The sequence below is a fragment of the Daucus carota genome, chromosome 2, assembly GCF_001625215.2.
Source record: "Daucus carota subsp. sativus chromosome 2, DH1 v3.0, whole genome shotgun sequence".
NCBI lineage: Eukaryota > Viridiplantae > Streptophyta > Magnoliopsida > Apiales > Apiaceae > Daucus > Daucus carota.
In genome coordinates this window covers 10,084,202-10,107,910 of record NC_030382.2, presented here as the reverse complement: position 1 = coordinate 10,107,910, position 23,709 = coordinate 10,084,202, and the positions used below count along the sequence as shown (strand labels likewise).

Genomic DNA, 23,709 nt, shown 5'->3' with positions numbered 1-23,709 from the left:
GTAAGTAGCTGGAGCAGGCTGTTGACCTCTCTGAAAGTTGCTCACAAATTGTGCTGATTCACTAGAAATGGCACACTGATCAGTAGAGTGAGTACCAGCACATAATTCGCAAATTGAGATTGGCTGTTGAATTCCTTGGTGAGCCAGAGAATCGACTTTCATCGTGAGAGCCTTAAGTTGAGCAGCAATCGCTGTCGACGTGTCAAGATCAAGAACTCCGGCTACCTTCCCTTGAGTAAGTCTTTGAGTAGGGTTCTGATATTCATTAGCAGCCATCATTTCAATAAGATCATAAGCTTCTTCATAGCTTTTAGCCCATAGCGCACCTCCAGAAGCAGCATCAAGCATAGGTCTGGATTGAGGTCCAAGACCATTATAGAAACAGTTTATTTGCATCCAATCCGGCATGCCATGATGGGGACACTTCCTTAGCATCTCCTTATATCGCTCCCAGGCTTCACAGAATGTTTCTCCTGATTGTTGAGAGAATTGAGATAGAGCATTTCGTAGTGCAGCAGTCTTTGCCATGGGGAAGAATTTAGTGAGAAATTTCTGAGCTAGATCTTCCCATGTAGTAATAGAGCCAGATGGTAGAGAATGCAACCATCCCTTAGCCTTATCTCTCAGTGAAAATGGGAAAAGCCTTAGCTTCACAGCATCATCAGAAACTTCATTAAATTTGAAAGTGTCACAGATCTCTATAAAATTACGTATATGCATATTAGGGTCTTCAGTAGGAGAACCCCCATACTGTAACGACATCTGGACCATTTGAATAGTTCCTGGTTTGATTTCAAAAGCTTTGGCTGCGATTGCAGGCCTGACAATGCTTGACTGGATATCATCGATCTTTGGCATAGAGAAATCCTTCAATGCCTTACTGTCTGGTTGTGCTTCAGGTTCTGTCATTGTTTCAGAATCAGAAGAAGAAGTTGAATCAATTGCTTCCTTACGAGCTTTAGAACGTGTTAGCATAAACGCGACCCAAGTACCTGAAATAAAGAAAAGAAGAAAAGTGAGAAGAGAATAGAATCCTAGTCAGTGAATTTTAATGCACACTGATGCTAAGTACATAAACTAATTAATTAACACCGAGTCCCCGGCAGCGGCGCCAAAAACTTGTTCGCAAAAATCTACACGCAAGCGCACGTGATCATAAGTAATATATTTGTTCGTTCCCACAGAGACTGGTGAATTAAGAATACGCACCTATGCAACGATGTATGAGTAATATTCACTGCCAAGACAATGAATAAGGATGGGTTCTTTTATACTAATAACTAAATTTACTAATCAAATTCAGAATAGGAAAACACATGGGATTCTAACTTCATTATCGAATTCATCTAGAATTGAAATTACTGATTAACATGTGACTGTTGATCCTAATCAGACAACACGAAAGTAATACATGCCAACTCTCGTTGCACACATATCATACCAATCAAAATCCGCAATTAAGACAGAAATCTCATGGACACCAACAAAGCTCAGACCCTATATCTCTATAGCGGTAGTGTAAGCAGAGAGGTTTAATAACAGGTCGTCTATCGTGATTACACAGGGTGATAAAAATAGTTCAAGTCTACCACAAATTATGTTTCATTCACATAATCCTATGTTTACATGGCATAGTTCTAAATTCAATCATCCACTCTCGCTTCAGAAAGAATTAACAAACAACTCAGAAGTTAGCTACGCTTCTAAGAAGAATAAGCACGGCTCATGCAAAGAAATCAACGTACGTCACAAAATCAAGTAATTAATATTCTTTACTAAACTACATCGATAAATCCATTAGAATCCCATGACGGCGGTTAGTTCATAATCGAACTAATCGACATCATGGGTTCTAATGAAAACATGATAAATAAACTACGAGAATTAAACGGAGTAAAAATACTTGAATTAATAATAAAGAACACAACGTTACAGATTTGATGTTCACGATCTCGCTCGAAACTGTCACTTCCTCGCGAAGAACGATCCAATACAAACTGATAATGTGCTTGATTACAAGAGAAAAAACTGATAAAACTATATTCCGATATTCTACGATCTACAACTACTTCTTCTAGGCTAGGGTTTTACACATGAGAAAATAAAGTACATTGACCAAGTCAACCGGGCCTCGACCGCTGCTAAAATCCATCAGAAAAGCTTCAAAAATCAGCCCGGGGCACTTCTGCTGGGCGCGGCCGCGCTAAACTAGCGCAGGCGCGCTAGTGGTGACAGTAGCTAGCGCGGGCGCGCTAAGCTTTAGCGCGGGCGCGCTACTGTCTGCCACTGGCAGTCCTGGTTCTTCGATTTTTAGCTCGTTCTCGCGTGTATGCCCTTCCTCGCTCTAGTACCACTTCCGTAGGTGATCACGGTTGCATTTAGCACATGCAACAAGCCCTTTAAACCCCTAGATAGCTCTAGTGGACGAGTGTGTTCTCGTGAGGGTTTGTAGAAGATGTACCCACAAAATCCCAAGTCGTGATGAATCCACAATTCTCTATTCTTGCAAATAATGCACCAAAAACAACCTAAATTGGTAGAAAATCACTTCATCACCTCAACTCGTGACCTGCACAGAAAAACACTAAAAACACATCAAAAGACACTAATCACTTAAGTACAACCAACCAATTTAAGTGGAAATGAAGGCCTATAAGTGTGTATAAATACCACTTATCAGCTGAGTCACCAGCATTCTCTGGAGCCAGCAAAAGCTGAAGAATTTCTATCCATGGCAGAGAATAAAATTACAAACTCTGATGTCATGTCAAGCCTCAAAGCCACAGTTCTATATCTGAAGACATTTCATACTGCTCATGCTCAGACATCTAAGTCAGTAGATGGTCTAAGAACAGAGGTAGCCAACTTTAAGGAAACTCAGAATATAGACAAGAAAAGGCATTTGCTACCTCTGAAGGAAGACATGAAGAAGCTGGTGTCTGCAAATCAATCTCTGGAACAGAGGATGTCCAACATTGAGTCCACTCAAGACACAATGTCTAAACAGCTTGAAGCCATCCAATCTTCACTTTCTCTGATAACCTCAGTACTGATTCCTGATGACGATGATGTGAAAAAGGGGGAGAGAGTAGCTAATGTCAAATGCAAGTCTACTTCTCAAACTCTGAAAAGAAAGAAAAATGATGATGATGATGATGTGGATGACTTTACAAAGAACAAGAGATTTCAAGCTGCCACTGGTGAAAGAGTTTCAAACTCTGACAGTCAAAAACAGTCTAAGCAAAGCTCAAAGTCTGCTCCAGCTCCAACACACAATGTCACATCTGGATCAAAGCAAAGACCAGTGGCTGGATCAGATAAACCAATGACTGATGAAGAATATGCTAGACTGCTATTTGAACAAGAGAATCCAGAAGCTAAATTGGATTTGGAGTTGATTGCTGCAGAGGAAGCAGAGCTAAAGAAAGAATATGAGCAAGCTATAACCTCAAGCAAAATCCAGAAACCTGCAAAATCAACTGCCAGACCAAAGGAAAAAGGGATACTGATAAAGGAAACTACTATTGCTGATCAGAGTTTACCAATCAAAAAGGTATACTCTGAAGATGAATATACAAGCAAAGGCAAAAGCATAGTAGATGATAGCCTTGAGAAAGGCTGGGTTCAGAAGAAGTCTACAACCTCTGACAAAGATCAAGTTGTAAAAGGAAAGATATCAGAAGCTGCAATCTCTGACAAAGCTCATATTGCAGAATCACAAGAAGAAAAATTAACCTCTGACACAGCTCAAGTTAATGAGAAAGCAAAGAAAGACACAACCTCTGACAAGGCTTAAGCTGTGTTTAAACCAACAACAACTCCATTGCCAGGATTTGCAAAGCCAAGTCTGATGACTGAGATAAATTTCGACAAGGGCTCAATTCAACCAATCTCTCATCGAAAAGCAGGAAGAGATAAAGGAGGACTAGGATCTAAATATGAAAAATTTGATCAGAGTATAGGATCAATGTCAACAGACCCCTCATCTCTCTGTGCACCCAAGACTGGATCATTGCAAGAAAGAATGGACAAACTTGATTCAGTCCAACTGGTGAAGAATGACAGAGGTGATAACATTCTTATCTACTTCATGTCTGATGGAACAGTGTTTAGGGTTATTGAAGCTGATCTCTATGCTAAACACTGGGAGGAATTGAGATATGTCTCACACATATTTCAAGTGAAGAACAAGTCATGTCCACACATCTCAAATCCGCTCAAAGATCAAATCAGAAGAAAGATGGGTATAACAGGAAACAAGAATGCTGGACCTTTTATTTCTAAATACTTCAATCATCAAGGACAGCTAGTTGAGATGAAGAAAAATTCAGCAAAAATAGAAACAATAGCTGGAATCAGTACTCTGAGTTTCAATGAAGAGTCTGACAAAGGTTACTACATCAGGCTGGATAAAGACATGAGAAGAAACAAGATCTATGATCTCAGAGCTGCAATCTATCAAACTGGAGTTTCAGATCCAGAGCTAAGAGAGATCAAGAGACAGATGATCACAGCACTTGCAGAAGCTGAAAGAGAACTCCTCAGAGAATACTTAAAGACAGCCAATGGTGTCTATGAAACTAAGGAGTAAAGTATCTGTAAGTTTTAAAAGTTTTCTGTTATAAATTCCCCATGTTTAAGATATCGCATGTCCATTAATTAAATTAATTTCTGACAATTAATTTGTTAGATATAATTGATGATTACTAATGTTCTTAAAGTTTGTTTTAGAACAGAAGTGATCAGAGTTTAAGCTGGAAGCTGATCAGAGTTTAATAAAGTCTGACCAGAGTTTGATAAAGTCTGATCAGAGTTTACATAGTCAAGGCTCATCAGAGTTTACACGTGGAAAGAGCTCAGAAGCGGATATACTTCAAGGAAGGATAGAAGCAGAGGAGTGATTTGCTGACTATGGAAACTAAACAGAAAACAGTAGCAATCTTTGATTGATAGAATACATAGCTGATTTATAGGATATCAAATCAGAGATTGATTTTGTAACTGTGTCTATATAAACACAGATTAGGGTTACTCTATAGGAGTTGAGTTATCGAGTATATTTTACAGGCTCCTAGCAGCTCTCAGTGATAATATATAAATCACTGAGAGAGTTTTTGTAACCATTCAAGCTTTGTGAATAAGAGTTTACTGCTTTCAATCTCTTATATTGTCATATTGTGTTATTGATTGTGTTCACTATATAAGTTAATATAGTGAGTATATAGGACCTAACATAATTTAATCAATATCTTTTATCCTTGATCATCCACTCAACCTTATAATTATGCAAGAACAAATCTGCCTGCAGAACTAAAGCATAATTATCTTTATGAGCTTTCAAGAGGACAACATCACCCGAATATATTTTTCGGACACGGTTTCCTTCTATAGTCAATATACCACTCTGTATATAATGTCATTGCCCAATACATAAATTCGTAATTTAAAATAAATTACAGGCATGTGCATTAAATACAAGTGTCAATCACTATATCCGGATTAAGAACTTAAGCATTAATAACATCATAGAATCTTAGTTCTTTATTGTCAGAATTAAAGAAACAATTATTCTACTATTTTGATCCCGTTCAATATACACAAAGTATATAAATATTATTCAATAGTCAAGATAAACTATTTCCAAATAATACTTCAGTCGTTCCAATGGTTTGTCTAACACCATTTAGACTGTGAACCTTTATTATATTATATAAGGAACTCGACAATCTAATCTTCTACTATCCCATTTGATACTAGATTGTCTACAATATATAATATACAGACAATGTGAAAACATGCATTCAAGATTCTCAAATAATTGTTATATACTTCAAACGAATATTTCAGTATAACCCTAACAGTTTTCAAGCTCAAACGAGTCAAGAATGAAACTACAAGTTGATTCCAATTTCAAACAACCAAAAATGAAACTACAAGTTGTTTTCAACTTCAAATGAGTCGGGAATTAAGCTGCAAGTTGTTTCCAATTTCAATGTAGTCAATAATGAAGCTCCAAGTGGTTTACAAGCTCAAACGAGTCAAAAATAATACTACAAGTTGATTCCAATTTCAAACAACCAAAAATGAAGCTACAAGTTGTTTCATACTTCAAACGAGTCTGGAATGAATCTACAAGTTGTTTCCAACTTCAATCTAGTCGATAATGAAGCTAAAAATTATTTCCGTGCACAAACGAGTCAAGAATGAAACTACAAGTTGATGCCAATTTCAAACAACCGAAAATGAAACTAAAAGTTGTTTTCAACTTCAAATGAGTCTGGAATTAAGCTACAAGTTGTTTTTGTAGGAACAATCGGACCTTGGCCCTGCGTTCTATGATATTAATTGAAAGTTCGAACAGAATATTAACCTTAATCGCTACGGCGCAAGCGATTCAAATCCACGTCTTCTACTGTATTCCTTGATTCTCCTTGGACGAAGTGTGGCCTTCGATCTCCCAAGGTGTGCCTCTCCTTAAAGCTCCGAAAACCCAAAACCCTAGCTGTCTCCTTGAGAAAAACGTCTGCCTCTCTCTGACTCTAGGATTAATTCGTTTTTGGTGTTTTTCAGCTCTAGGAGAACGAGAATATATATAGGCTACAGTAGGGATCATGGATCATTAGGTCAGGCCTTCCAATGACATTCCGGGCCAGGCCCAATGTCATTAAATATTAATTCTATCCACTAAAGAACTAATATTTGCACTACCATTCCTAATTCCGTAAATTAATTATTTAATTCGGCTCCCATATTAATTGCTTATAAATTCCCCATGTTTAAGATATCGAATGTCCATTAATTAAATTAATTTGTGACAATTAATTTAATCAATATCTTTTATCCTTGATCATCCACTCAACCTTATAATTATGCAAGAACAAATCTGCCTGCAGGACTAAAGCATAATTATCTTTATGAGCTTTCAAAAGGACATCATCACCCGAATATATTTTTCGGACACGGTTTCCTTCTATAGTCAATATCCCACTCTGTATATAATGTCATTGCCCAATACATAAATTCGTAATTTAAAATAAATTACTTAACTTATGAGTCAAGGCATGTGCATTAAATAAAAGTGTCAATCACTATATCCGGATTAAGAACTTAAGCATTAATAACATCATAGAATCTTAGTTCTTTATTGTCAGAATTAAAGAAACAATTATTCTACTATTTTGATCCCGTTCAATATAAGTATTATTCAATAGTAGAATAATTGTTTCTTTAATTCTGACAATAAAGAACTAAGATTCTATGATGTTATTAATGCTTAAGTTCTTAATCTGGATATAGTGATTGACACTTGTATTTAATGCACATGCCTTGACTCATAAATTAAGTAATTTATTTTAAATTACGAATTTATGTATTGGGCAATGACATTATATACAGAGTGGGATATTGACTATAAAAGGAAACCGTGTCCGAAAAATATATTCGGGTGATGATGTCCTCTTGAAAGCTCATAAAGATAATTATGCTTTAGTCCTGCAGGCAGATTTGTTCTTGCATAATTATAAGGTTGAGTGGATGATCAAGGATAAAATATATTGATTAAATTAATTGTCAGAAATTAATTTAATTAATGGACATGCGATATCTTAAACATGGGGAATTTATAAGCAATTAATATGGGAGCCGAATTAAATAATTAATTTACGGAATTAGGAAAAGTAGTGCAAATATTAGTTCTTTAGTGGATAGAATTAATATTTAATGACATTGGGCCTGGCCCGGAATGTCATTGGAAGGCCTGACCTAATGATCCATGATCCCTACTGTAGCCTATATATATTCTCGTTCTCCTAGAGCTGAAAAACACCAAAAACGAATTAATCCTAGAGTCAGAGAGAGGCAGACGTTTTTCTCAAGGAGACAGCTAGGGTTTTGGGTTTTCGGAGCTTTAAGGAGAGGCACACCTTGGGAGATCGAAGGCCACACTTCGTCCAAGGTGAATCAAGGAATACAGTAGAAGACGTGGATTTGAATCGCTTGCGCCGTAGCGATTAAGGTTAATATTCTGTTCGAACTTTCATATTAATATCATAAAACGCAGGACCAAGGTCCGATTGTTCCTACAATGGCATCAGAGCCAGGTTGCGGTTCTGCGATTTATGATATGTAGTCCATGTCATGATTATATATGCATGTATATAGTGATTCTGTGATGCAGGTTGTAATCCACTATTATGGCCATGTTTTAATTATGTGTTTTGGATCCCACGTGGTTTATCGTGGTTATTCTGTTATGTTTGGATTCCACGTGGTTTATCGTGGCTGTTGTAAATCACGAGGGTTGATCGTGATAGTTTTGATCTTGTAATTCAATTTGTAATTGTTTTAGATGATGATCTGATGTAATAGAATAGGCTGGTTCGTCTGTACAATTAGTATGTAATTGTTTGATCAACGGGGCTGCAAGAAACAAGGATCTTCCGCTGCTGCGATTAGGGTTTCGGGGGTGCTGCACTCTTTTGGGCGTAACTTTTGCATACGATGTCCGATTTGGGCGAATGAGCACTTTTCGGAGACGGCAGAACGAGACGGAGCTTAGCCACAACCCAGGGAACCCCGGTTGAGGTGATTTTGAAGGTGTTTTTCGGGGGTTTTCGAGGCATTCTGAGGCCGTTTAGGCCTCCAAAAGGGCTCTCGAAGTTTTCTGGACAGATCTGGATTCTGACGAAGGATGAATTCGAAGCTGATTTTTCCGAGGCCATAATAGTGGATGAGCTTTATTATGATTATTGATTATTGTTATTATGTGTTTCTTGTTTGTGTTGTTATGCCATGTGATACTAACTCTTCGCATGCTAGAAGACATGGACATAGGGATGTTTTTAATTAATGCATTAATCATGCTAGTATGCTACCATGTTATGTGTTCTTTATGTTGCTATAACCATGATAGTATGCATGTGGACTTCGAAGAAATAACATAGGGCGATGCATCTAGATTAAAATCCTCAAAGTAAATTCTAAGTGGGAGAGGGAGTTAATATGGTATTAAATCCCATTGTCTCCATCATTGTTTGTATGTAATTTAACATAAAGGCGAATATAAATTATGTATACGTCACCCATCGTGGCATGTAATTTATGGTGTCTAGAATGTTATAGATATTACTGGAACAAACTTCTTAAATTAATACGAATAGATACGGATTTTCCTTATCTCTGATTTGGGGCGATTTCGAAGGCTTATGGGTATTAAGTGAGACCGATGTGACTCCTCCACTGCCTAGAAATCAAACCAGACACGAATATTTAATTGAAGTATTCTATTCCAGAAATATTGGAAGGTATACATGCCGCCCATCGTGGCGTACCAAGTTCCATAGGTTTCGGGTAATTTAAGATTTGATGATGGTATACACTTAGCTATGAAAAATAATATAGACCACCCCAACGTGGCTTATTGTTTAGTAATAGGACCGAAGTAACGTTTCAACAAATTTAGGTGGTATACATGTCACCCATCGTGACGTACCAGAAACTTATGGTGTTTAAACGTTAGTGCATTTAATTTTAATAATTGTTAGAGGAACCAATAGGACTTAATTTTTTATGCACCCTTCTTTATGTGTAATGTGATTTTTTCATGCATGATTCTCAGGATATAATGGGGATTAATCCACTGTTCACCATACTTAAGGATAACAAACTTACCGGACCTAACTATATTGAATGGAAACGTAATTTGGACATTGTGTTGACTGCTGAGGAGTACAAGTTTTGCACTTATGAACCCAAGCCTGAGCAGCCCGCTGCTGATGCTCCTGATGAGGAGAAAGAGTATTATAAGCGGTGGACAAAGGCTGATGAGATGTCGCGATGTTACATTCTAGCAGCAATGTCGGGTGTTTTGCAGCATCAGCATCAGGCTATGGCCACTGATTCGGATATGCTCTTTAATCTCAAAGAACTTTTTGGAGATCAGAATAGGGCTGCTAGGCAAGTAGCCATGAAGGCTTTAATGAACACTCAGATGGCTGAAGGTACACCTGTAAGGGATCATGTTCTCAAGATGATGTCACATCTGAATGAGATAGAGATCCTTGGTGCAGAGCTTGACGGGGAAACCCAGATTGACATTATCCTTATGAGCTTGCCCAAGAGTTTTGAGCAGTTCCGCTTGAATTACAACATGAACAAGAGGCAGTATAGTCTTGCGGAACTGCTGACAGAACTTCAGGCAGCTGAAGGATTATTTCGCCAGAGTGTTCAAGTGAATGTGGCTGAGAAAGGTTCTTCCTCTAAGCCGAAAGGCAATAAGAAGAAGAAAAAGGCTCAGACACAGAAAGCTGTGAAGGCAGTGGGAGTTCAAGGTGGTGTGAAAAAGCCTAAGGGGAAGTGCTACCGGTGCAAGCAGTCGGGTCACTGGAAAAAGGATTGTCCCCTTCCTAAGAAGACAAACGATACTGGTATGTCTCTTTCTCTAGTTACAGAAACATTTGTAGCGGCTATATCTACGAGCACTTGGTGTGTAGATACTGGAGCCACTGATCATGTTTGTAACTCTATGCAGGGGTTCCAGCAATCCAGAATGCTTAGAGATGGTGAGATCTACGTGTTCATGGGAGATGCTACGAAAGTAGCAGTAGTTGCAGTAGGAGTTATTCATTTATCTTTTGGTTCTGATAGGATTTTGGTTTTGAACAATTGTCTTTATGTACCTTCTTTTAGAAGGATCTTGATTTCGGTTTCTAAACTTGCTATGGATGGTTATAATGTTTGTTTGGATCGTAATGTTTCTATTATGATGAATAAACGGATTATATGTTCTGGTACATTGCAAGACAATTTGTATATAATTAATCCTAGTCAACCCGCACTGCAACTACAACATAGGGTATTGAATAACACATCTTCTACTTCTAATAAAAGAAAGGAACCTTCTAGTTTGAACCAAACATATCTTTGGCACTTGAGATTAGGTCATATTAACTTGAGGAGGATTCAAAGACTGGTAGTAGACGGGCCTTTAGGCTCATTGGCAATGGAGCCATTTCCAGTTTGTGAATCCTGCTTGGAAGGTAAAATGACCAATAGGCCTTTTAAGGCAAAGGGGAAAAGAGCCAAAGAAGTGTTAGGATTGGTTCACTCTGATTTATGTGGACCTATGAATATCCAAGCAAGAGGTGGTTATGAGTATTTCGTCACTTTTATTGACGATTATTCTAGATATGGATACGTTTATTTGTTGCGCCGTAAGTCTGAGTGCTTTGAGAAATTCAAAGAGTACAAAGCTAAAACGGAGAAGTGACATAATAAAAGTATCAAGTCACTACGATCTGATCGTGGTGGCGAATACTTGCTTGGGGAATTCAGTGAATATTTATCAGAGAATGGGATAGAATCCCAGTTGACTGCACCAGGTACACCCCAGCAGAACGGTGTAGCAGAGAGAAGGAACCGGACTCTTTTAGAGAGTGTTAGATCGATGATGAGTTATTCGGATTTACCCAAGTCATTTTGGGGACATGCCTTAGAGACAGCAGCTTATCTTCTGAACTTAGTACCTTCTAAGTCGGTTCCTAAAACCCCTTTAGAATTGTGGACCGGGGACAAACCGAGTCTGAGACACATTCGGATATGGGGTTGTCCAGCACATGTGCTGAACAAGAACGCGACTAAGCTAGAATCTCGTACAGAAGTAAAGCTGTTTGTAGGCTACCCCATGGGAACAAAAGGTTATTTATTTTATAGTCCTAAGGATCGGGATGTCACTGTTAGCACCAATGCAAAATTCTTAGAGGAAGACTATATAATGAATCACAAACCCAAGAGTAGTATCGTTTTAGAGGAACTAGTGGGAGGGACGAATAATGAACCTGTGGTACAAGTAGATTAACCACAGCAGACTGTGCAACCGGTCACTAATACCGCACCAGTTCCTCGTCGTAGTGGGAGGGTTGTTCGACAGCCCGATAGATTCATGTTTTTGGGAGAGTCTTCGGACTTGGTCTCTAGTGAACATGATGATGATCCCCGTACATACGAAGAGGCAATACAGGACAAAGATGCAAGTCTTTGGCAAAAGGCAATGGATTCTGAGATGGAATCAATGTATTCTAATCAGGTCTGGGAGCTCGTGGAACCACCCAAAGGTGTAAAACCTATTGGATGTAAGTGGGTCTACAAGAAAAAGAGGGGATCAGACAAAAAGGTGAAAGCCTGAAAAGCAACACTTGTTGCGAAAGGGTATACTCATAAAGTAGGTATCGATTATGAGGAAACCTTTTCGCCAGTAGTCATGCTTAAGTCAATCCGTATTTTTTTATCTATAGCAGCTCATCTCGATTATGAGATTTGGCAAATGGATGTCAAGACAACTTTCCTTAATGGAAATCTTGAGGAAACCATCTATATGCAGCAACCAGAGGGATTCATTAAAGAAGGCCAAGAGCATCTTGTTTGTAAGCTGAAGAGGTCTATTTATGGACTTAAACAAGCTTCTAGGTATTGGAACATTCGCTTTGATCAGGCAGTCCAGTCATATGGATTTGATCAATGTCCAAGCGAAGCATGCGTGTATAAGAGATGTGAGGGAAATGCAGTGGTTTTTCTAGTGCTTTATGTTGATGACATTTTACTCATTGGAAACAATGTTAAGATGTTGTCTTCAATAAAGGCATGGTTGTTCAAACAATTTGAAATGAAGGACTTAGGTGAAGCAGCATACATCCTTGGGATCAAACTTATAAGGGATCGCAAGAAAAAGATGTTGGCTTTATCTCAGGAGCCCTACATAGATGACGCATTAGCTCGTTTTAACATGCAGGACTCCAAGAAGGGTAATTTACCCTTCAGACATGGAGTTATTCTATCAAAGAGGCAATGTCCTTCGACACCTAAGGAGATAGAGAACATGAAGGCAGTTCCTTATGCTTCGGCATGTGGGAGCCTAATGTATGCAATGTTATGTACGAGGCCTGATATCTGCTTTGCCGTGGGCATGGTTAGCAGATACCAGTCAAACCCAGGACAAGAACATTGGAGTGCTGTAAAAGCAATACTCAAGTACCTACGAAGGACTAAGGAGTATATGCTGGTTTACAAGTCCTCTGATTTAGTGCCTCTGGGATATACCGATTCGGATTTCTAGACAGATAAGGATAAGAGAAAGTCCACCTCGGGATGTGTTTTTACTTTGGGAGGTGGAGCCGTAATATGGAGGAGTGTGAAGCAGAAATGCATCGCGGACTCAACCATGGAAGCCGAATATGTGGCAGCCTCGGAGGCAGCCAAAGAGGCTATATGGTTCCGAAACTTCCTGCTGGATTTGGGTGTGGTTCCTAATCTGCCACAGCAAATCACGATTTATTGTGATAACACTGGTGCTGTGGCGAATACCAAGGAACCGCGGGCCCATAAGGCAGCGAAACACATAGAGCGTAAGTATCACCTCATACGACAGTTCGTTAAGCGAGGAGATATCATTGTGGCTGACATAGCATCGAAGGATAACCGGGCAGATCCTTTCACGAGGAGCTTACCAGCTAAGGCTTTTGAGGAGCACGTGGAAGCGATAGGAGTCAGATACTTTGCCACATAGTTATATATAGTTGGTAGTGGATTGCTTGTAATAGACACTGATATACTCAAAGAATATCTTGAGTATAAGTGGGAGATTGTTAGGGTTATACTGAAACATTCGTTTGAAGTATATAACAATTATTTGAGAATCTTCAATGCATGTTTTCACATTGTCTGTATATTATATATTGTAGACAATCTAGTATCAAATGGGATAGCAGAAGATTAGATTGTCAGACTCCTTATATAATATAATAAAGGTTCACAGTCGAGGTGGTGTTAGACAAACCACTGGAATGGCTGAAGTATTATTTGGAAATAGTTTATCTTGACTATTGAATAATACTTATATACTTTGTGTATATTGAACGGGATCAAAATAGTAGAATAATTGTTTCTTTAATTCTGACAATAAAGAACTAAGATTCTATGATGTTATTAATGCTTAAGTTCTTAATCCGGATATAGTGATTGACACTTGTATTTAATGCACATGCCTTGACTCATAAATTAAGTAATTTATTTTAAATTACGAATTTATGTATTGGGCAATGACATTATATACAGAGTGGGATATTGACTATAAAAAGAAACCGTGTCCGAAAAATATATTCGGGTGATGATGTCCTCTTGAAAGCTCATAAAGATAATTATGCTTTAGTCCTGCAGGCAGATTTGTTCTTGCATAATTATAAGGTTGAGTGGATGATCAAGGATAAAAGATATTGATTAAATTAATTGTCAGAAATTAATTTAATTAATGGACATGCGATATCTTAAACATGGGGAATTTATAAGCAATTAATATGGGAGCCGAATTAAATAATTAATTTACGGAATTAGGAAAGGTAGTGCAAATATTAGTTCTTTAGTGGATAGAATTAATATTTAATGACATTGGGCCTGGCCCGGAATGTCATTGGAAGGCCTGACCTAATGATCCATGATCCCTACTGTAGCCTATATATATTCTCGTTCTCCTAGAGCTGAAAACACACCAAAAACGAATTAATCCTAGAGTCAGAGAGAGGCAGACGTTTTTCTCAAGGAGACAGCTAGGGTTTTGGGTTTTCGGAGCTTTAAGGAGAGGCACACCTTGGGAGATCGAAGGCCACACTTCGTCCAAGGAGAATCAAGGAATACAGTAGAAGACGTGGATTTGAATCGCTTGCGCCGTAGCGATTAAGGTTAATATTCTGTTCGAACTTTCATATTAATATCATAAAACGCAGGACCAAGGTCCGATTGTTCCTACAAAGATAAACTATTTCCAAATAATACTTCAGTCGTTCCAATGGTTTGTCTAACACCATTTAGACTGTGAACCTTTATTATATTATATAAGGAACTCGACAATCTAATCTTCTGCTATCCCATTTGATACTAGATTGTCTACAATATATAATATACAGACAATGTGAAAACATGCATTCAAGATTCTCAAATAATTGTTATATACTTCAAACGAATATTTCAGTATAACCCTAACAGTTTTCAAGCTCAAACGAGTCAAGAATGAAACTACAAGTTGATTTCAATTTCAAACAACCGAAAATGAAGCTACAAGTTGTTTCAAACTTCAAACGAGTCTGGAATGAATCTACAAGTTGTTTCCAACTTCAATCTAGTCGATAATGAAGCTAAAAATAATTTCCGTGCACAAACGAGTCAAGAATGAAACTACAAGTTGATTCCAATTTCAAACAACCGAAAAGGAAACTACAAGTTGTTTTCAACTTCAAATGAGTCTAGAATTAAGCTGCAAGTTGTTTCTAAGTTCAATGTAGTCAATAATGAAGCTCCAAGTGGTTTACAAGCTCAAACAAGTCAAAAATAATACTTCAAGTTGATTCCAATTTCAAATAACCATAAATGAAGCTACAAGTTGTTTCAAACTTCAAACGAGTCTGGAATGAATCTACAAGTTGTTTCCAACCTCAATCTAGTCGATAATGAAGCGAAAAATTATTTCCGTGCACAAACGAGTCAATAATGAAACTACAAGTTGTTTTTAACTTCAAATAAGTCTGGAATTAAGCTGCAAGATGTTTCCAACTTCAATGTAGTCAATAATGAAGCTCCAAGTGGTTTACAAGCTCAAACAAGTCAAAAATAATACTACAAGTTGATTCCAATTTCAAACAACAAAAAATGAAGCTACAAGTTGTTTCAAACTTCAAACGAGTCTGGAATGAATCTACAAGTTCTTTCCAACCTCTATATCTAGTCGATAATGAAGCGAAAAATTGTCTCCGTGCACAAACGAGTCAAGAATGAAACTACAAGTTGATCCCAATTTCAAACAACCGAAAATGAAGCTACAAGTTGTTTTCAACTTCAAACGAGTCTAGAATGAATCTACAAGTTGTTTCCAACTTCAATCTAGTCAATAATAAAGCTACAAGTTGTTTTCAAGCTCAAACGAGTCAAGATTGAAATCACAAGTTGATTTCATTTTCAAACAACCGAAAATGAAGCTACAAGTTGTTTTCAACTTCAAACGAGTCTGGAATGAAGCTGCAAGTTGTTTCCAACTTCAATCTAGTCAATAATAAAGCTACAAGTTGTTTTCAAGCTCAAACGAGTCAAAAATGAAACTACAAGTTAATTCCAATTTAAAACAACCGAAAATGAAGCTACAAGTAATTTTCAGTTTCAAACGATTCTGGATTGAAGCTACAGGTTGTTTCCAAGTTCAATCTAGTCAATTATAAAGCTACAAGTTGTTTTCAAGCTCAAACGAGTCAAGAATGAAACTACAAGTTGATTCCAATTTCAAACAACCAAAAATGAAACTACAAGTTGTTTTCAACTTCAAATGAGTCTGGAATTAAGCTGCAAGTTGTTTCCAACTTCAATGTAGTCAATAATGAAGCTCTAAGTGGTTTACAAGCTCAAACGAGTCAAAAATAATACTACAAGTTGATTCCAATTTCAAACAACCAAAAATGAAGCTACAAGTTGTTTTCAATTTCAAACGAGTCTGGAATTAAACTACAAATTGTTTCCAACTTCAGTCTAGTCAATAATGAAGCTACAAGTTGTTTTCGGGCTCAAACGAGTCAAGAATGAAAGTACAAGTTGATTCAAATTTAAAACAACCAAAAATGAAGCTACAAGTTGTTTTCAACTTCAAAAGAGTCTGGAATGAAGCTACAAGTTGTTTCCAACTTCAATCTAGTCAATAATAAAGCTACAAGTTGTTTTCAAGCTCAAACGAGTCAAAAATGAAACTACAAGTTGATTTCATTTTCAAACAACCGAAAATGAAGCTACAAGTTTTTTTCAACTTCAAACGAGTCTGGAATGAAGCTGCAAGTTGTTTCCAACTTCAATCTAGTCAATAATAAAGCTACAAGTTGTTTTCAAGCTCAAACGAGTCAAAAATGAAACTACAAGTTAATTCCAATTTAAAACAACCGAAAATGAAGCTACAAGTAATTTTCATTTTCAAACGATTCTGGATTGAAGCTACAGGTTGTTTCCAAGTTCAATCTAGTCAATTATAAAGCTACAAGTTGTTTTCAAGCTCAAACGAGTCAAGAATGAAACTACAAGTTGATTCCAATTTCAAACAACCAAGAATGAAACTACAAGTTGTTTTCAACTTCAAATGAGTCTGGAATTAAGCTGCAAGTTGTTTCCAACTTCAATGTAGTCAATAATGAAGCTCTAAGTGGTTTACAAGCTCAAACGAGTCAAAAATAATACTACAAGTTGATTCCAATTTAAAACAACCAAAAATGAAGCTACAAGTTGTTTTCAATTTCAAACGAGTCTGGAATTAAACTACAAATTGTTTCCAACTTCAGTCTAGTCAATAATGAAGCTACAAGTTGTTTTCGGGCTCAAACGAGTCAAGAATGAAAGTACAAGTTGATTCAAATTTAAAACAACCAAAAATGAAGCTACAAGTTGTTTTCAACTTCAAAAGAGTCTGGAATGAAGCTACAAGTTGTTTCCAACTTCAATCTAGTCAATAATAAAGCTACAAGTTGTTTTCAAGCTCAAACGAGTCAAGATTGAAACTACAAGTTGATTTCATTTTCAAACAACCGAAAATGAAGCTACAAGTTGTTTTCAACTTCAAACGAGTCTGGAATGAAGCTGCAAGTTGTTTCCAACTTCAATCTAGTCAATAATAAAGCTACAAGTTGTTTTCAAGCTCAAACGAGTCAAAAATGAAACTACAAGTTAATTCCAATTTAAAACAACCGAAAATGAAGCTACAAGTAATTTTCAGTTTCAAACGATTCTGGATTGAAGCTACAGGTTGTTTCCAAGTTCAATCTAGTCAATTATAAAGCTACAAGTTGTTTTCAAGCTCAAACGAGTCAAGAATGAAACTACAAGTTGATTCCAATTTCAAACAACCAAAAATGAAACTACAAGTTGTTTTCAACTTCAAATGAGTCTGGAATTAAGCTGCAAGTTGTTTCCAACTTCAATGTAGTCAATAATGAAGCTCTAAGTGGTTTACAAGCTCAAACGAGTCAAAAATAATACTACAAGTTGATTCCAATTTCAAACAACCAAAAATGAAGCTACAAGTTGTTTTCAATTTCAAACGAGTCTGGAATTAAACTACAAATTGTTTCCAACTTCAGTCTAGTCAATAATGAAGCTACAAGTTGTTTTCGGGCTCAAACGAGTCAAGAATGAAAGTACAAGTTGATTCAAATTTAAAACAACCAAAAATGAAGCTACAAGTTGTTTTCAACTTCAAAAGAGTCTGGAATGAAGCTACAAGTTGTTTCCAACTTCAATCTAGTCAATAATAAAGCTACAAGTTGTTTTCAAGCTCAAACGAGTCAAAAATGAAACTACAAGTTATTTCAATTTAAAACAACCGAAAATGAAGCTACAAGTAATTTTCAGTTTCAAACGAGTCTAGAATGAAGCTACAAGTTGTTTCCAACTTCAATCTAGTCAATTATAAAGCTACAAGTTGTTTTCAAGCTCAAACGAGTCAAGAATGAAACTACAAGTTGATTCCAATTTCAAACAACCAAAAATGAAACTACAAGTTGTTTTCAACTTCAAATGAGTCTGGAATTAAGCTGCAAGTTGTTTCCAACTTCAATGTAGTCAATAATGAAGCTCCAAGTGGTTTACAAGCTCAAACGAGTCAAAAATAATACTACAAGTTGATTCCAATTTCAAACAACCAAAAATGAAGCTACTAGTTGTTTCAAACTTCAAACGAGTCTGTAATGAATCTACAAGTTGTTTCCAACTTCAATCTAGTCGATAATGAAGCTAAAAATTGTTTCCGTGCACAAACGAGTCGAGAATGAAACTACAAGTTGATTCAAATTTCAAACAACCAAAAATGAAGCTACAAGTTGTTTTCAACTTCAAACGAGTCTGGAATGAATCTACAAGTTGTTTCCAACTTCAATCTAGTCGATAATGAAGCTAAAAATTGTTTCCATGCACAAACGAGTCAAGAATAAAACTACAAGTTGATTCAAATTTCAAACAGCCGAAAATGAAGCTAAAAGTAATTTTTAGTTTCAAACGAGTCTGGAATGAAGCTACAAGTTGTTTCCAACTTCAATCTAGTCAATAATAAAGCTACAAGTTGTTTTCAAGCTCAAACTAGTCAAGAATGAAACTACAAGTTGATTCCAATTTCAAACAACCGAAAATGAAGCTACAAGTTGTTTTCAACTTCAAACGAGTCTGGAATGAATACAAGTTGTTTCCAACTTCAATCTAGTCGATAATGAAGCTAAAAATTGTTTCCATGCACAAACGAGTCAAGAATGAAACTACAAGTTGATTCAAATTTCAAACAGCCGAAAATGAAGCTAAAAGTAATTTTTAGTTTCAAACGAGTCTGGAATGAAGCTGCAAGTTGTTTCCAACTTCAATCTAGTCAATAATAAAGCTACAAGTTGTTTTCAAGCTCAAACTAGTCAAGAATGAAACTACAAGTTGATTCCAATTTCAAACAACCGAAAATGAGCTACAAGTTGTTTTCAACTTCAAATGAGTCTGGAATTAAACTGCAAGTTGTTTCCAACTTCAATCTAGTCAATAATAAAGCTAAAAATTGTTTCCGTGCACAAACGAGTCAAGAATGAAACTACAAGTTGATATCAATTTCAAACAACCAAAAATGAAACTACAAGTTGTTTTTAACTTCAAATAAGTCTGGAATTAAGCTGCAAGATGTTTCCAACTTCAATGTAGTCAATAATGAAGCTCCAAGTGGTTTACAAGCTCAAACAAGTCAAAAATAATACTACAAGTTGATTCCAATTTCAAACAACCAAAAATGAAGCTACAAGTTGTTTCAAACTTCAAACGAGTCTGGAATGAATCTACAAGTTGTTTCCAACCTCTATATCTAGTCGATAATGAAGCGAAAAATTGTCTCCGTGCACAAACGAGTCAAGAATGAAACTACAAGTTGATCCCAATTTCAAACAACCGAAAATGAAGCTACAAGTTGTTTTCAACTTCAAACGAGTCTGGAATGAATCTACAAGTTGTTTCCAACTTCAATCTAGTCGATAATGAAGCTAAAAATTGTTTCCATGCACAAACGAGTCAAGAATGAAACTACAAGTTGATTCAAATTTCAAACAGCCGAAAATGAAGCTAAAAGTAATTTTTAGTTTCAAACGAGTCTGGAATGAAGCTACAAGTTGTTTCCAACTTCAATCTAGTCAATAATAAAGCTACAAGTTGTTTTCAAGCTCAAACGAGTCAAGATTGAAACTACAAGTTGATTCCATTTTCAAACAACTGAAAATGAAGCTACAAGTTGTTTTCAACTTCAAACGAGTCTGGAATGAAGCTGCAAGTTGTTTCCAACTTCAATCTAGTCAATAATAAAGCTACAAGTTGTTTTCAAGCTCAAACGAGTCAAAAATGAAACTACAAGTTAATTCCAATTTAAAACAACCGAAAATGAAGCTACAAGTAATTTTCAGTTTCAAACGATTCTGGAATGAAGCTACATGTTGTTTCCAACTTCAATCTAGTCAATTATAAAGCTACAAGTTGTTTTCAAGCTCAAACGAGTCAAGAATGAAACTACAAGTTGATTCCAATTTCAAACAACCAAAAATGAAACTACAAGTTGTTTTCAACTTCAAATGAGTCTGGAATTAAGCTGCAAGTTGTTTCCAACTTCAATGTAGTCAATAATGAAGCTCCAAGTGGTTTACAAGCTCAAACGAGTCAAAAATAATACTACAAGTTGATTCCAATTTCAAACAACAAAAAATGAAGCTACAAGTTGTTTCAAACTTCAAACGAGTCTGGAATGAATCTACGAGTTGTTTCCAACCTCAATCTAGTCGATAATGAAGCTAAAAATTGTTTCCATGCACAAACGAGTCAAGAATGAAACTACCAGTTGATTCCAATTTCAAACAACCGAAAATGAAGCTACAGGTAATTTCCTGTTTCAAACGAGTCTGGAATGAAGTTACAAGTTCTTTCCAACCTCAATCTAGTCAATAATAAAGCTACAAGTTGTTTTCAAGCTCAAACGAGTCAACAATAAAACTACAAGTTGATTCTAATTTCAAACAACCAAAAATGAAACTACAAGTTGTTTTCAATTTCAAACTACAAATTGTTTCCGACTTCAGTCTAGTCAATAATGAAGCTACAAGTTGTTTTCAGGCTCAAACGAGTCAAGAATGAAAGTACAAGTTGATTCAAATTTCAAACAACCAAAAATGAAGCTACAAGTTGTTTTCATCTTCAAACGAGTCTGGAATGAATCTACAAGTTGTTTCCAACTTCAATCAAGTCGATAATGAAGCTAAAAATTGTTTCTGTGCACAAACGAGTCAAGAATGAAACTACAAGTTGATTCCAATTTCAAACAACCGAAAATGAAGCTACAAGTAATTTTCAGTTTCAAACGAGTCTGGAATGAAGCTACAAGTTGTTTCCAACGTCAATCTAGTCAATAATAAAGCTACAAGTTGTTTTCAAGCTCAAACGAGTCAACAATAAAACTACAAATTGATTCCAATTTCAAACAACCAAAAATGAAACTGCAAGTTGTTTTCAACTTCAAATGAGTCTGGAATTAAGCTGCAAGTTGTTTCCAACTTCAATGTAGTCAATAACGATGCTCTAAGTGGTTTACAAGCTCAAACGAGTCAAAAATAATACTACAAGTTGATTCCAATTTCAAACAACCAAAAATGATGCTACAAGTTGTTTTCAATTTCAAACGAGTCTGGAATTAAACTACAAATTGTTTCCAACTTCAGTCTAGTCAATAATGAAGCTACAAGTTGTTTTCAGGCTCAAACGAGTCAAGAATGAAAGTACAAGTTGATTCAAATTTCAAACAACCAAAAATGAAGCTACAAGTTGTTTTCAACTTCAAATGAGTCTGGAATTAAGCTGCAAGTTGTTTCCAACTTCAATGTAGTCAATAATGAAGCTCTAAGTGGTTTACAAGCTCAAACGAGTCAAAAATAATACTACAAGTTGATTCCAATTTCAAACAACCAAAAATGAAGCTACAAGTTGTTTTCAATTTCGAACGAGTCTGGGATTAAACTACAAATTGTTTCCAACTTCAGTCTAGTCAATAATGAAGCTACAAGTTGTTTTCAGACTCAAACGAGTCAAGAATGAAAGTACAAGTTGATTCAAATTTCAAACAACCAAAAATGAAGCGACAAGTTGTTTTCAACTTCAAACGAGTCTGGAATGAATCTACAAGTTGTTTCCAACTTCAATCTAGTCTATAATGAAGCTAAAAATTGTTTCTGTGCACAAACGAGTCAAGAATGAAAATACAAGTTGATTCCAATTTCAAACAACCGAAAATGAAGCTACAAGTAATTTTCAGTTTCAAACGAGTCTGGAATGAAGCTACAAGTTGTTTCCGACTTCAATCTAGTCAATAATAAAGCTACAAGTTGTTTTCAAGCTCAAACGAGTTAAGAATGAAACTACAAGTTGATTCCAATTTCAAACAACTGAAAATGAAGCTACAAGTTGTTTTCAACTTCAAACGAGTCTGGAATGAAGCTGCAAGTTGTTTCAAACTTCAATCTAGTCAATAATAAAGCTACAAGTTGTTTTCAAGCTCAAACGAGTCAAAAATGAAACGACAAGTTAATTCCAATTTACAACAACCGAAAATGAAGCTCCAACTAATTTTCAGTTTCAAACGAGTCTGGAATGAAGCTACAAGTTGTTTCCAACGTCAATCTAGTCAATAATAAAGCTACAAGTTGTTTTCAAGCTCAAACGAGTCAAGAATGAAACTACAAGTTGATTCAAATTTCAAACAACCAAAAATGAAGCTACAAGTTGTTTTCAACTTCAAATGAGTCTGGAATTAAGCTGCAAGTTTTTTCCAACTTCAATGTAGTCAATAATGAAGCTCTAAGTGGCTTACAAGCTCAAACGAGTCAAAAATAATACTACAAGTTGATTCCAATTTCAAACAACCAAAAATGAAGCTACAAGTTGTTTTCAATTTCGAACGAGTCTGGGATTAAACTACAAATTGTTTCCAACTTCAGTCTAGTCAATAATGAAGCTACAAGTTGTTTTCAGACTCAAACGAGTCAAGAATGAAATTACAAGTTGATTCAAATTTCAAACAACCAAAAATGAAGCTACAAGTTGTTTTCAACTTCAAACGAGTCTGGAATGAATCTACAAGTTGTTTCCAACTTCAATCTAGTCGATAATGAAGCTAAAAATTGTTTCTGTGCACAAACGAGTCAAGAATGAAAATACAAGTTGATTCCAATTTGAAACAACCGAAAATGAAGCTACAAGTAATTTTCAGTTTCAAACGAGTCTGGAATGAAGCTACAAGTTGTTTCCGACTTCAATCTAGTCAATAATAAAGCTACAAGTTGTTTTCAAGCTCAAACGAGTCAAGAATGAAACTACAAGTTGATTCCAATTTCAAACAACTGAAAATGAAGCTACAAGTTGTTTTCAACTTCAAACGAGTCTGGAATGAAGCTGCAAGTTGTTTCAAACTTCAATCTAGTCAATAATAAAGCTACAAGTTGTTTTCAAGCTCAAACGAGTCAAAAATGAAACTACAAGTTAATTCCAATTTAAAACAACCGAAAATGAAGCTCCAACTAATTTTCAGTTTCAAACGAGTCTGGAATGAAGCTACAAGTTGTTTCCAACGTCAATCTAGTCAATAATAAA

General features: G+C 36.2%; 1 non-coding gene across 1 annotated transcript; it reads left to right on the top strand.

Moving 5' to 3' along the window:
* Nucleotides 1–406: 406 nt before the first annotated feature.
* On the top strand, nt 407–513 carry LOC135150934 (small nucleolar RNA R71). Its single transcript, XR_010289394.1, has one exon. It is a non-coding gene; the product is annotated as a small nucleolar RNA R71 (small nucleolar RNA).
* The last annotated feature ends 23,196 nt before the right edge of the window (nt 514–23,709 follow it).